The following is a 15,457-nucleotide window of genomic DNA, read 5'->3' on the forward strand; positions in this document are numbered from 1 at the left end:
TACGGGGAAGGGCCCCGTACCCTCTTATACAGTAAAAATACAACACTTTCTCAAAATAAGATAAGCATTTTATTTAGAAGAGCTCTCAACACACATAGACTAAAGAATGTGAATAACAATATTTATAATTTTAAACTCTATTATAAAAATCAGTTAAAATACACATTTTTCTTCAGGAAAAGTAAAACACTTGTGAAACTTCAGTTAATGACAGAAAAGACTTTCTCCTAAAACTCGGTAGAATGCAGGATTTTAGTGTTTAAAATACCATAATAGTCTCCCCCACCCTCCTACACCTGGTATACATACACACATATACAATACTGTGTATCTGAGTACCATTGTTCTTTAAAAACTTTAAGCATTCTTATCCCTCTATTTGTCCCGATCAACATCCAATTTCGGCTGGCTTTGCTCGTTGTGGCTCATTTATTTATTACGTATCAGTTGTATGATTTATGGATATGAACATTAAAAGCAATTTATTTTACAATTTTTGCTTAGAGAAGTACATTACTGTGCTCAAAATAAGGAACTGTAAATTAGGTCAAATTGCTTATTATTTAAGAGACTTGCATTAGCTGTACTTAGGCAAATTACTCAATACAGAATGTATGTCTTTATCGCGCTTCTTACTTTGGAATAACATAAGTATAACAAAAATTGTTTTTTTAAAAAAAAAATCATCTTTGGTATACTCTAAAAAATATTCTGACTTTCATAGAAGGCAAAAAAAATCTTTCTTGGCTCCAAGTAAAATACCGCACCCCCAATGATGGATGTATGACATGGTTAGTTAAATAACGCATTGTATTATCTTCGAATATGTTTCATACCTATAGTTTGTATTTTATCATGATTAGACATCGAATTGTTTAAATACTCAACTGTTTTTTAGTACTACATTTTAAATATTTTTATATTTGTAAATAAAATGTCGTTAATTGACCATCCGACTTCTGAAAGTGACCGTGAAAGAATTTGTTTACTTCTCTTAGAAAGACCATCCTTACGTTATTATGTACTGAAACTATTTGTTCCAGTGAAAGATACGTTTTGTGTCAGAATACTTTAATTATGTTCCGCTAACATCTCTATTATTCCTGAGCTATTCTATGAGATGATGGTGTTATAACAACACTAGCAAGTAAACATGTTTTAGAAAAATATCCTGTTTTACTCTAGCCGATAAATAACTCGTTCTCAGATCAATATTTCTTGACGTCAGTACGAACAGATGTGGGCGAGACGGATAGGCACAAAGAAGGAAGGTTACAAGTCGTACATACTTACTGTAAAGGCTATTAGTGACCTTTCCAGTAAAAATAGTGCTAATTAAGGGAAGACTTATTTTCATGTTTGACGTTAGTCGCGACCTAAACATATATAGTGTATGGAACGCCTCAACTGTCTCTTCATGATGTTCACTATTTCGATGACTACGTGTCAGTTTGTGGACACATTGAACAAAATTTGTTTTGTGTATTTTAGCACAGTTGCTGATGTACATTTGTTAATTTGTTTTGTAGTTATATTATAGTCTAGAAAATGTTTTATGCATTTTCCAACTGGTGAATTACATTTTTACTTTGTATGTAGATTAGAAGAGCGAGCACTAGCGAGGATTTTTATCCACGCCGTCCCAAGAGTCGGGAAAACACCTGCCATTCTTGTACTAGACTGGCATCAGTCGTTAGAGTCATTACATGTAAAGCCATTGGCCATAAAATCCTCTCTGATACCACTTTCTCATAAAATTTACAATATCTCTAGCCTCTGAGATAAGCCACAGTAAAAGGGAGCTACAGAAAATTTGATATATATTTTTTAAAAAAATGAATAAATAAATGGGAAATGTTTAATCTCAACAGACTGTGTAAGTCTATTCTTGTACAGACATTTTTAAGATAATTTTTCCTGTCTACCGTTTATATCATTGCAACATTTTCAAAGACGTTGTAAACTAAAAATCGCTCATGCACTATAACGTCATATTAACATGACGTTAAAATATGACGGCACTATGCGCACTTGCAGCTAGGAAAAATATATAATGATTCTGGCTGGAAAGACAAGAAAATGTGATCTACACGGACAGCCTTATCTTTTCCCACTAGGTTGTCAAGAAACAACTGTTTGTTATGTGCAATAACCATAATTTTTGTGTCTAGGTGTTCAACACAACGAAATGAAGTGCAGAGCGAAAGACCCCTATCAAAAGGCAAAATGATAAACCATTTTTTTACATTTACTTTTCATCGGTAAATGGTATTTTAGATTGTAAATAATAGGATTTTTTTTGTAAAATATATTTATTTGTACATTGTTTATGTCTCTGTATTTTAATCTCAGTGTTAAGGTGTCGCATTTAGAAATGCCCAAATCATTCAAATTTCTATAAAAATAATACCTGAGCTTGATTTTTTCCACTGCATTAGGTCAATAACTTCCACAAAACCCCTCATTTTTTCCCAAGCATTTAGCCTATGCTCACTAGTAACATCAATCACAGCGAGTTTTGCTCTATAATGTCTTTTAAAATGTACAATCTGTCTGGTAGAATTTGAAAATTTATCGCGAATACCACTGAACGCCCCTGCTTGTACTCCAGTTTGTAATATTATGTACATTTTAACCTGATTTTCTTAAAATGCTGCTTTCTGCAGTTCGAAGTGTCCTTTTTACATGATTTGTTTAGATCTCTTACTTCGAACTGTCTAGGGGAAGATAACCTATGCCATGCTAATCGGGTGTGATGTACTTGCCAATCTGATTTGCTTATAGTTCTCGTGGAGAACCAAGTACTCATACCTGTACTCCAATTATTCATGATGTCACCATTATTTGCTCAGATTTTGTCTGAAATGGTGATGTCAACATCATGTCTGGAAATGGCTTTTAAAAGCACCATTTGTCATGCAGATTATCATAATTTCTTTGGGAGAACCCTGAACCCATCCAGTTACTCAAGCTAGAAGGGTTAAAACAATATGTTTTGCTCAGCGTTTTTGTCTTAAATGGCTTTACAATGTTCCATATTATCTTTCAGATTTTCAAAATGTCTCGGGTAGACCCCAAACCCCACCATCTTCATGTACTCCAATTATCTAGACTAGTAGTGAACTACACATTTAAACATATTTACTCAGATTGTAATGTATGAAACGGCTTAAAATGCACCGTTTGTCTTGGAGAATTTAGAATATTTGAGCAGGAAATTTCGATCTCCCACCCACCTACTCTAATTATCCAGGCTTGTTGCGTGAACTTGCCAATCTTATTTGCTCAAAATTATTTTGTGTCGTCTGGACAGAAACTTGTAAGGAGGACAAGGATTAAACGTTTTTCTATAACGTTGATCTCTGCTGATCATGTGATCTTATATCTTTAATGAAATGTGTGTATAAAGGAAAGGATCACGGAAAATTATAGATTTCACTATTATAAGAGATCATGTTACAAAATTGTCAATTAACATGCATTGTAATTACTCCTCGGCATATATTGAAATGCATGTTTATCAACATTATAGCATAGCATTACGACTGAACTGAACTTACTGGCTTTTTGTAAAATCCCGTATTTTACTATACTGTAGGCATTAACATATACATAGAATAACATGCTGCAAACTGACGGATACAAAAAATGAGAAATGACTAAATATGAGTTAGAATTCAATAATACAACACAACAATACACTATTTATCTTCATACGTCTATTTTCTTGGATTTATCATTGTAGTGATACTAAGAAATCTCAAATCTTCTCCTAACATGTCGTTTTCTGCAGGATTGTCAATCGCTGAGAAATATGATTGACTGATAAGTTTCTTTAATTTCAAAAATTGGACAGAAAAAAACTTTTTTCGAGTTATGAAGTCACAGTCGATAGTTCCATAAATGGCCTCATAATCATTTATACAGTTTTCTAAAATGTTGACTGTTATCTAATCTTTATTAAGGGCGGGCACTTTCATCAGGAAGTAGCGGTTATTATTCTTAAAGTGTTAACGGTTACCAACAAATAGTTTGATAAGCTAAACACATCCTTATTTCTAAAAGGAGGTACTGTATTGACACAGGTAACCTCTAGGTATTACTTGTTCAGAATAAAATGATTATATTTTTGAGATTGGCCAATATTCATGACATTACTTCATAATTTCACACTATATTTGGCTCAAAAGAGAATTTGGTGAAGGTGTACCATTTTGATCCGCTTTTCTAAAGTTTAGATAAAATGGAAAAAAGAGACAAAATACAGTATTAGTAGCAAAAGATTTTGATAGTTTGTGGTTTATCAAATATCTGCTCATAGTTTGCTTCTACTTTCAACATAATGTCGCCATTATAGAATTCAACAGAAGCGACATGTCTGTATTGGCACTCTCTCCTCATCCATTAAAAATGCTTGCATTCCGTATTAGTCCCGTTTTCTTGTATTGGCCCGGTTTTCTCGTATCGACCCTGATCGTCGCATATTGGTCCTGTTTTCCCGTATTGGCCCTGATTTTCTCATATTGATACAGGTGTGCTTTGTACTAGCTCTGACTGTTTCATATGACGTGCATGACTGATCTAATATGATCATGCATAATACTGAATAATTATACATGTAGTAGATAATTATTATAAAGGCCAGTGAGTGAGACTCACACTGACGCACCGAGGTACTAACAAGAGGGATGAACACGATAAGGAAAGGATGATATTCGGTGTGTGACAGCAGTTAATTTGCGAACAATGGGTGCTAATCAAAGTGAAGATTCGACCTTATGATTTTCTACGAGGAAGAGTTTTCCGGGGACAATAAATGTAGAACAGAGGACATAAAATTCACATTTGTTAGTCATGGCCGCCATTTCTTTTTATGAATGTAAGTCAAAATATCTATTTTTAATGATACCAGTATTTTCAGTCTAGAGTAAGTGTCATTCGTTGTATTTAAGCACCATATACGGGATACTGTAGTAGATAAAAGGTTCAGCGGGTGAGTCACACACGAACTCACCAAGGTACTAACAAGAAGGATTAAGTTGATAATCGATTTGCGTCAGCAGACAATTTGCGAACGAAGGAAGGTTTGACGTATCTACAAGGAATGGTTGTAGAACTTTCAAGTCTTGCCACTGAAACTGAAATTCTTTTCTTCGATTAAATACAAGTGTATATTCAAAGGTTTGTCCAGTAAGTTTTAAAACATGAACATGTTATTACGAAACATCTTGATAATCAAAATAAATACAAAATATCCATATAACAATTAACATTAAAGAAAAAGAACAAAAATATAGATGACACAGCTCCGCAAACTGCGATGCCAAACTCTCTAAAAATATTATGTTTTCAGATTTGTTTTTCCTCAAAAAACGTGTAAGGATTTAGACTGCAATAACAGGTTTATCATTCCACAGTCTCGGGCCTACAGTACTCAAACTTGTGTCATTAAAAGACTTTCTTTTATCGAATGGAACAACATAGCACCTCTCTGAAGTGCCCGAAGACCTTAAACCTGGTCTATTTGGATAATATGGAGATAAAAGATCAGCGAAAGAGACAGGTGCATTTTCAACAGAGCAGTGGTACATGAAAGAGAGTTATTTAAATCTGATCCTAGCTTTGTAACCAATGCAGGTCGTAAAGATCCTTCTTAAAACTGTCGTTTAATACAAGTTTTGCACAAATATTTTTAAATACGTTGCATTTTGCTTTAATATTTCACTCTCTGCTATAACATACAGAATAACATTAAATAGTCCGAATGTGAAATAACTAGTGACAAAACAACTACATTTTATTTCATACTTAGTTATATCTTTACTCTTAATCCCTAAGTAATTCAACATAGCTGCTCTTTGAAATTCAGCGTTTCATCTAGAAAAAGTACCAAGATACCTTATACTACTTTCAGATTTGAACTTACCACCAGCAATGTTAATCTCCTTAGTACAACGGTTATTCAATTTTTTTTTCACTGCATTAAGTGAAGTTAACAAGATCACTCATTCTTGCATAAAAACTACTTTTTTTCACTGGATCCGCCCATGTATAAACGGGAGAAAAATCGTGTGCAAACAAGGCAATTCACGTGCTGTTAATACATGATTTTTATTTTTGAAATGCTTTGCCAGGGACGTATGTATGTATTTTTGCGCAGACTGATATTTGGCATCTGCATCTTGTTTCTTCCATAATAACCTCTTCTTGTAGCATTATAGATACAATGTAATCCATAGTATGTTTAGCTGTATCAGTTTCCAGCCCCTAACGTGCTGCCCCCATCAATGTACGCACTAGCTTCTCTTAGAGTTTACTCCCTTTACAAAGCGTCTGTTCAGTTATTGTAAATAACTGTGAATAAATAAGTATCGCGTGTAACTTGTGCTTTTGCCCGTTTTTAGGTATTATATTAATGATTTTTGTTAGTATCAGTCGGTTTGTTTTTACCTGATTGTTCGCAGAATTCATATAATAAACCTCGAAAGCTAGTCACTAGCTTCGTACTCATCCGTACTCTGTTTGTTCGTACTCAAAATAATTCGAATGTAAAGTTGTTATTCTTAAAATAATTGTGTTCCTGTTTATCAAATTTTTTAGTTATATGCAAAATTATGTGTAATGTAACGTTTATAATAACTAAAACTAGAAATAAGATGCTCAAAAACCTTCAAATCACGCTTTTAGTAGTGTTGTTGTTATGTGTGCCCCGGTTATGGATATTTAAAACATGTTTACCGTTTCCAAGAATAACAAGAATGGTAAATAAAAATGTACCGGAATCGTCAAGTCATCACATATGAAAACAATGCATTTAGTCGTCGTGTAATTTTTTTTACGCAAGAATAGCGACAATACACGTTTGTTTTGTATATTAACGCCTGCAGAAGCCCTTGGGATATGTTTGTGACCTCGACCTTCGGTCTCGGTCACAAACAATCCCGCGGGCCTCTGCAGACGTTAATACACAAAAAAATGTGTATTATCCCTACATTTGTTTCCCAGAGCATTTAGCCTATACCCAACTTGTACTCCAGTTTGTAAGATGTACATTTTTATTTTAAAATGCACCATTCTGTTTTATAGAATTTACAACTTTCTTTGGGAAGTTTCCCGAACGCGTATTCTACCTGCACTCATTTTTTTCAGGTTAGAAATGTCCTCTTCTACACGATTTGCTCAGCCTGATCTCTTTGCCTGAATTTACCATTTTGTCTTGCTGAATTTCAAAATGTCTATGGGAAGATCCCGGTAGTCTCAAACCTATGTGTACTCCAACTAGCCATGCTAATTGGGTGTGGTGTACTTAAATGTTATTGTCTGAACTGGCTTTAAATTAGTAGACATTATGTTTGTAGACCAAGTGTTTTAAATTTTCTAGTAAATTATGAAGTTGTATTTATACTATGTAAGTTTATAAAATCTTTTCAATTAGACAAGTTATAATAAATAGTCGTAATTAGACATATATTTACTGCCAATTTCCACTAACCATCATTTACATACCCTACTTCTATCATTATAAGCCATAATAGCATGCAGCCTTAGGATTATATTGTACTGTTGTTCCTTTTCCTATGATAATATATGTGATGTACGCAGTCCATCCTCATGTGCATGTTTATAATAACTAATATAGATGTTGTTGTATGTAATTTTCCATGTCCATATACATATTTGTCATGTTTGTATGTTACGTTTAGCAAATTATTGTATCATGTAACAAGAATCGTTTATTATGTTTACGTTACTTCATAAATAATCTTGAATCTTTAATCTTTAAAATGCATCATTTTGGCTGGTAGAATTTACAGATTTCTCAAGAAGAACCCCGTTCTCATATTTGTACTCTAATTACTCGTGTTGTCCATTATTTGCTCACACTGGATAACCGGCTATCCTGACGCCGGCTGGACAAAAAAGAAAAGCTGGAAAAATAACCCCGCTGCAAATGGGTAGGTAGAGTTTTTCATTTATTTCTATTGATACGAAGCCAATCCTAGCAATTCAACTTGGCAGTTCTGTTAAAGAATGGACATGGCTTACATTTCCAAACGATCATTATATTTATAGAAATTCCCTAAAATAAATGACAAATGACAAAATTCCAAAATTTTACGCAGATGTCTTTGTTAATGACCAATCTGTGAATACTTTAATCATTTTGGTCTAACAATTGTATCTTCTACGTTGTTTCTGAGAAAAACTGATATTATAGTAGTGAGATTGTTTTGTATGAAATGGCTTAAAAGTACACCGTTTGTCTTGGAAAATTTAAGAATTTCTCGGGCAGGAAATCTCAATCTCCCACCCCTACCTACCCTAATTATACAGGCTTGTGTGGTCTGGACAGGAAATTGTCAGGAGGACAAGAGGTAAAAGTTTTACATGTTTATCAACATTATAGCATAAATAGCATTTTGACTGAACTGAAATATTTGGATTTTTCTAAGATCCCGTATTTTACTAGGCAAAAAACAACTACAATACGCATGTAAAACTGGAAATGTCAATTATACAATAAACATCAAACGAACGCCATGCAAATGTGAGAAATGACTAAGTGTGATGCTAGAATGCAACAATTCAATACCACGATAATAGTATTAGTCATACACTAAACATTCAAATTTCGAGAACTTCGTGCATCTATTTTCCTGATATCGCGCATGATCAATAAACCACACTTTGATTCCATAAATTGTTTGTTTAATTCAATTTCATGAAGGAACGAGGATTTCGATCCTAGAATACGAATGGTGATAGTTTTTAAACTGCAAACAATGAACATTATTTAAAAACATTTTTGGTTATGCATTAAATACAGTCCAGCGGTATTCATGTATGGCATTCTTTAATCATATTTATTTTTCTAAATGTTGACATGTTATCTAATCTTTATAATGGGCGGCACTTCAATAGAATAGCGGTTATTAATTTTAAGTGTTAACAGTTACCAACAAATATTTTGATAACTGAAACATCTTATTTAGAAGAAGATACGTAATTTTGTCAAGTAACTTCTAGGTTTACTGTCGTTCAGAACAAAATAATGTATTTTGAGTATAATTTTGCACATCGTCTTCTTGCTAGGACAATATTGATGACATTACTTCAAAATGGAATACTCCTAATTTAAATTACTAGGGGGTACATTTTGATCCGCATTTCTAAGTTTAGATTAAATGAAAAAGAGACAAATCAGGGACATGAAATAATGCATCTTTGGCACGACGGACATGATGTCATGTAATATAATGACAATATAATGTTACTAGTATTCAACTTTACATTTCTGGTATCAATATAACATTAGCAAAAGGATGCCAGATTTTGATAGTTTGTGGTTCATCAAATATCTGCTCATAGTTTGCTTCTACTGTCAACGAAATGGCGCCATTATAGAATTCAACAGGAGCGACATATCTGTATTGACACTCTCTCCTCATCCAGTAAAAATGCTTGCATTCCGTTTTAGGTTATAACACACTAAATAGTTGTTGTTCTTTATTCTATATAAAATGACTATTTCCAATACCGCAGCACACATCAGGACCCATTAATGTCTGAACTTACATTTTCTTGAAGAATATTGTCAGTGCTAACTAAAAATCAAAAGAAAAGTGGGGGTCATGTTTGATGCAAGAAAAATAATTTCAGTCAAACACACAAACTGCAAAATCAGCTAAAAAATGAGACTCCAAATTATACTGGTGGTGTATGATCTACGTTTCCATGAAAAAATTGTCAAGTTGTTACTTCATTATGAAAATGCTATACCTACATGTCAAGCATAGATCTGTCATGTGATTGTAGCAAAAAAAAATGCAAAGAAAATAAGGAAAATAGCTCTGCAGAGCAAAAGAACTGAGGACTATTTGTATCCGCCATTATGCGAGTGTCTGTATGCCTATAAGAAAAACTTTTTTCTCTGACACTGTGCCAGTTTCATTTGAAATGTACAAGAAACCCAAATGCATGAAAAAATACAAGGTTTTAGCTTGATATCAACAGTTTCCAAGTTTTTACGGCATTTTCAGTACCATAAGACAAAGCGTCCGATTTTGTCAAAAATAGCTGTCGCAACATAATTTTGAAGCAGTTACCCTAAATGCAGCCTTGTTTTGCCCTGTTTTGACATTTTCTACTCTGATCTGCATACAAATTACACATTTAAACTGTTAAATATGTTCACTTTTACCTGTGATGGCCAGAAAATAGCAATCTGTACCCTATGAATATGCAGTTTTTGAAAAAAATACACTCAAAACAGTGAAAATGTGATATTTTTGGGTTTTATCCTCATTTTCAACAAAATTGCAATTAATTTGTCATTTTCTATCAAATTCTAATCAAAGTAGCCCATTTCCACCATCATTTGGCCAGATTTCATTTTTTTACCAATGTCATCTTACAGGTTATAACACACTAAATAATTGTTGTTCTTTATTCTATATAAAATTGACCTATTTCCAATGACCGCAGCACACATCAGGACCCATTCTAAATGTCTGTAACTTACATTTTCTTGAAGAATATTGTCAGTGCTAACTAAAAATCAAAAGAAAAGTGGGGGTCATGTTTTATGCAAGAAAAATAATTTCAGTCAAACACACAAACTGCAAAATCAGCTAAAAAATGAGACCCCAAATTATACTGGTGGTGTATGATCTACGTTTCCATGAAAAATTTTGTCATGTTGTTATTTCATTATGAAAATGCTACCTACATGTCAAGCATAGATCTGTCATGTGATTGTAGCAAAAAATTGCGAAGAAAATAAGGAAAATAGCTCTGCAGAGCAAAAAAAAAACAACTGAGGACTATTTGTATCCGCCATTATGCGACTACCATTTTTTTTTCGCGCCATTTTTCTATTTAGTGTCTGTATGCCTTTAGCCCCGTTTTCTCGTATTGGCACTGTTGTCTCGTACTGGCCCTGATTTTCTCATATCGGCACAGTTGTGCTTTGTACTAACTCTGACTGTTTCAGATGATGTGCACGACTGATCTAATATGGTCATGCATAATACTGAATAATGATACATGTATAGTAGATAATTATTGTAAAGGCCAGGTAGTGAGACACACACTGACGCACCAAGGTACTAACAAGAGGGATGAACACGATAAGGAAAGGATGATATTCGGTGTGTGACAGCAGTTAATTTGCGAACAATAAGTGCTAATTAAAGTGAAGATTCGACCTTATGATTTCCTACGAGGAAGAGTTTTCCGAGGACAATAAATGTAAAAAAGAGGACATACAAATTCACATTTGTCAGTCATGGCCGCCATTTCTTTTTATAAATGTATGTCAAAATATCTATGGTTAATGGTACATGTATTTTCAGTCTAGAGTAAGTGTCATATACAGGATGTTATAATAGATAAAGGGTTCAGTGAGTGAGCCACACACGAACTCTCCAAGGTACTAACAAGAAGGAGTAACCCAGCAAGGAAAGGCTGATAATCGGTTTGCGTCAGCAGGCAGGAAGGTTTGACGTATCTACAAGGAATAGTTGTAGAACAGCTGATAATCGGTTTGCGTCAGCAGGCAGGAAGGTTTGACGTATCTACAAGGAATAGTTGTAACTATCAAGTCCTACCACTGAAACTGAAAGTCTTTTCTTTGATTAAATACAAGTATATACTCAAAGGTTTGTCCAGTAAGTTTTAAAACATGAACATGTTATTACGATACATCTTGATAATCATATACAATACAAAATATCCATATAACGTACAAACAGTACATAAATTCAAATTAACATTAAAGGAAAAGAACAAAAATATAGATGACACAGCTCCGCAAACTGCGATGCCAAACTGTTGTGCCTTAAACAATACATAACAATCTTTAAAATGTTATGTTTTCAGATATTTTTCTTAAAAGCGTGTAAGGATTTAGACTGCCAATGCTCAAAGTTGTATCATTCCACATTCTCTGGCCTGCAGTTTTAAAATTTCTGTTATTAAAATACCTGCTTTTATTGAATAGAACAACTGTAGTGCACGAAGACCTTAAACCTGGTCTGTTGGGATAATATGGAAATAAAAGCTCAGTGAAAGAGATTTGTGCATTTTCAACAGGGCAGTTGTACATGAAATAGTTATTTCAGTCTGATCCTGTATTCAATGCAGATCGTAAAGAGCCTTCTTGAACTGTCGTTTAAAACAAATTTTAATATGCTGCATTTTGCTTATTTCACTCTCTGCTATACCATACCGAATATCATTTACAATAGTCAGAATGCTAAATAACTAGTGACGAAACAAAAATTTCTGTAACATCCTTTGTTTGAATTTTACGTATACTTTAATTCAACATATAGCTGACCAATCAGCTGATAACGAGTAATAATTCTTTTAAATATAATTTTAGAACATTAGTGGGTAATATGTAAAACCCTGGGTACTTTGTATTAAGTTTACCGATAAGCTTTTCTCATTCATTCTCAGTATAAGTTCTTGGAATTGATTAATACATGGTACTGCTTCATGTGCTATTTGAAAACCTTGTATTATCTACAAGGAAGAGTTCAATGACTATCAAATCTTGTATAACCATACCTACAAGGAAGCGTTTTCAGTATTATACTAACAGGGACATTAAATGTAGAAATTCCCATATGTCTGTCGTTTCACCATTTCTGGCATTGCAGCAACATGTCAGTCACCCGGCAATTTTATGAATTTTAATCTTGTAGAGTATGTCAACCTATTTATCATCAATGATAGTTTTATTCTAGAGTAAAAGTGTCAGCCTCATGTACGGGATCGGGACGGGAGGTGATGGGGGCGGTGTGGTGCCGAGATATATGTTTGCCAGTGCGTTGGCAATATCAAAACTACATTTTCTATAATTTCCATACTATGTAAATGTATGTTTTTAGAAATTTGTATTTTTACTGGATTTCTTGTATCGCCAAGCTTTCAGTTATTTTAGATTCCTCCAAATTTTTAAGACTGTTTCTTATTCTTTGATTTTTTTACCCGAAACGGTATACGTTATATTACTTAATAAATTAACTACGTCGCATCAAGTTCTGTATGACGAATACGCTATCTTAATTTAGAAACTTATTACCGTCGAGATAGATATTGAACTCGTGCGTGATAACAGCCAGCCCTCACGTCATTTTGAAAATGTCATCGTTTAATTAGAACTTTGATTTTCGCGGAATGTTAATTTGAATTAACATATGACTGCTGAAAATATAATACAATGTCAAATGGATATAGAAGCTGTACTTCTAATAGCAAACTTATATATTCCTATCATACAAGTGCATACTTTGATTTTGTAACTACATGTATTTTCTTGCAGTTGTTATGTTATCTTTCTATGAAAGGGTTTTAATAATGTTGATATAACTTGTGTATAATCCCATTGTATATATTAAATGCAATAAACTATTATTAAAATTATACATTTCTACGAGAAATAGTAGTCAAATAGTTAACATTAATTCGTTTCAGACTAACTCCCTATGAAGTTCATTGATTATTTTCCGTCAATAATATTGATTAGAAGTCGATTATCTATGTGATATTATTTTAATGTTTTATAGACTTTTTACGTTAAATACTACACCCCAGGAACTCCACTAGATAGGCTGGCTTCTCTTTAATTTGTGCATCATATATATTGGTGAAATACTTCAGAATACATATTGTAACAATCAACTCTGATAATTATAGTGTCATATCTACTAGTCTAACTAAACTTGAAAAGGTATATAAGGATAGTTAAAGCAGCTGTTAAAGTTTGAGTAAACCGTTCCTGTGGCTATGTCCCACAGCAATTGTCAGTAATTTTGTCTCTGGCCTTTAAAAAATACCAACTGTTGCATCCTATGAATAAGTTTTTATTCCAGATTTAGTGGATTAAATGACCTATGTATTTTCGAATTGTTGTATGGTGCTCTTCTGTTTAGGGCTATTTTCACTACGAGCCACTGGTGTCCAACACACTTATTTCATTTACGTTACCGTTTCAGCTAGTTTCACTGGTTGAGCTATAGGAGGGTCGTATTAGGAAAGTTTTGTTTCAAGTAGATGTTGTGATTGAGTTTGGGCAGTGACGTACGTAACTGATACTTAGAGATGCCATATAAAGTATAAAAATCCGTTACAAAACATTTACGAACTTGAACTTTGGTATACCGATAGCATTAGCTTCGCTTGTCAACAACAACAGATAATGCCGGTCAGCAGCAAGATTCAATCAATAATTATTAATCAACAGTTCTGCAGATATAAAACACTGTTTCAATATAATTACATCAGCTGACAACATTCCTTGTGGTGAAAATCTAGCGCTTTTCTTTCAAATGCAATCGTATGTTTCATTTCCACATGATTCAACTCGGCTGTAACCAAAGCATACAAATACAGCCAACGTGGAAATAGTGCTGGCTATTGACCCGAAACGCGGGTATACTAAACCGTGCGGTTTAAAATATTAGTAAGTGTTCTACATATGACAAAATTGGATATTAATCAGTACAGCAAACCATATATAGACAAACTATGTATCCGTGACTTACTATACACCTACGCTCTATTTCTTGTACAATGGCATGAAATGCGAATTATATCAGCATTTTATGTTACTTTTTATGAATCAGGTATAAAGCCACTACCCTAATAATCTTCCTACGTTAATATAAATTCAGTGTCATATGAAAATGCCGTGATTTTGATAAAGTGCGGTGTAAACAGATGATTTCATTGTCTCTTTTCTTCCATTTCTTGGCAAGAATGGCAGTAGTCTTGAAATGCATAATGTGGCACATCGAAAATGAAATACTTAATCCGTACACATTATAACAACATGGAGCATATAGCGACTTCAGCAATGAAAATTTAATTCAATTTTAATTTATTTTCCAATTTTTGAGCTGATGACTTACTCGATACTTTCTCTTTAATTAAAAATTGTGGTGTTAAATAAGTTTCTTATGTGTATTGATCTACCTTTGATCTTTGCGCAGTTATTTCGTACAAACCCGGAACATTTCATAATGACTATTTCGGAAAGGACTGTCGTTATTTAGTACACGGATTTACAGATAATGGTGGCATGTGGCCAAATTTAAGGTCAACTGCGTAAAAACGCACTTGATTTGTATAGTGTACTTATTGAATATTTCAACGTCGAGGGCAAAAGTTGAAAAGTGACATTAAATGTTTGGCTTTAGTTATTTCATAATGGAATTAATTCTGCGTTTCATAATCAGAGAGCGCGTATGTTTACGTAAAATAAAAAAAAAAAGAAATTTAACTGCATTGAGCTACTTGTAGGTCGGTCTGTTCCGCGACTGTGTCCGCGTGTCTGTGTCCGCATGTCTGTAAATGTCTGTGTTCGATATTGCCAACTTCCTGCTGAGTGTATATGCACATGTATCGCCAATTTCTTCTGGCCGGGGAATTTAAAGTGGCCCTGAAAACG

At 33.6% G+C, this 15,457-nt stretch overlaps 1 protein-coding gene across 3 annotated transcripts in view; it reads right to left on the reverse strand.

The window, feature by feature from the left end:
* LOC123549171 (otolin-1-like) overlaps positions 1 to 15,457 on the reverse strand; it is an 80,658-nt gene that overhangs the window by 51,851 nt on the left and 13,350 nt on the right. For all 3 annotated transcript variants that reach the window (XM_045337050.2, XM_053524810.1, XM_045337058.2), the window contains exon 2: positions 15,304 to 15,448. The gene's annotated coding sequence lies outside the window, so the exon portion shown is untranslated. The remainder of the gene's footprint in view (positions 1 to 15,303; positions 15,449 to 15,457) is intronic.

Source organism: Mercenaria mercenaria, chromosome 15 (assembly GCF_021730395.1).
Source record: "Mercenaria mercenaria strain notata chromosome 15, MADL_Memer_1, whole genome shotgun sequence".
Taxonomy (NCBI): Eukaryota; Metazoa; Mollusca; class Bivalvia; order Venerida; family Veneridae; genus Mercenaria; species Mercenaria mercenaria.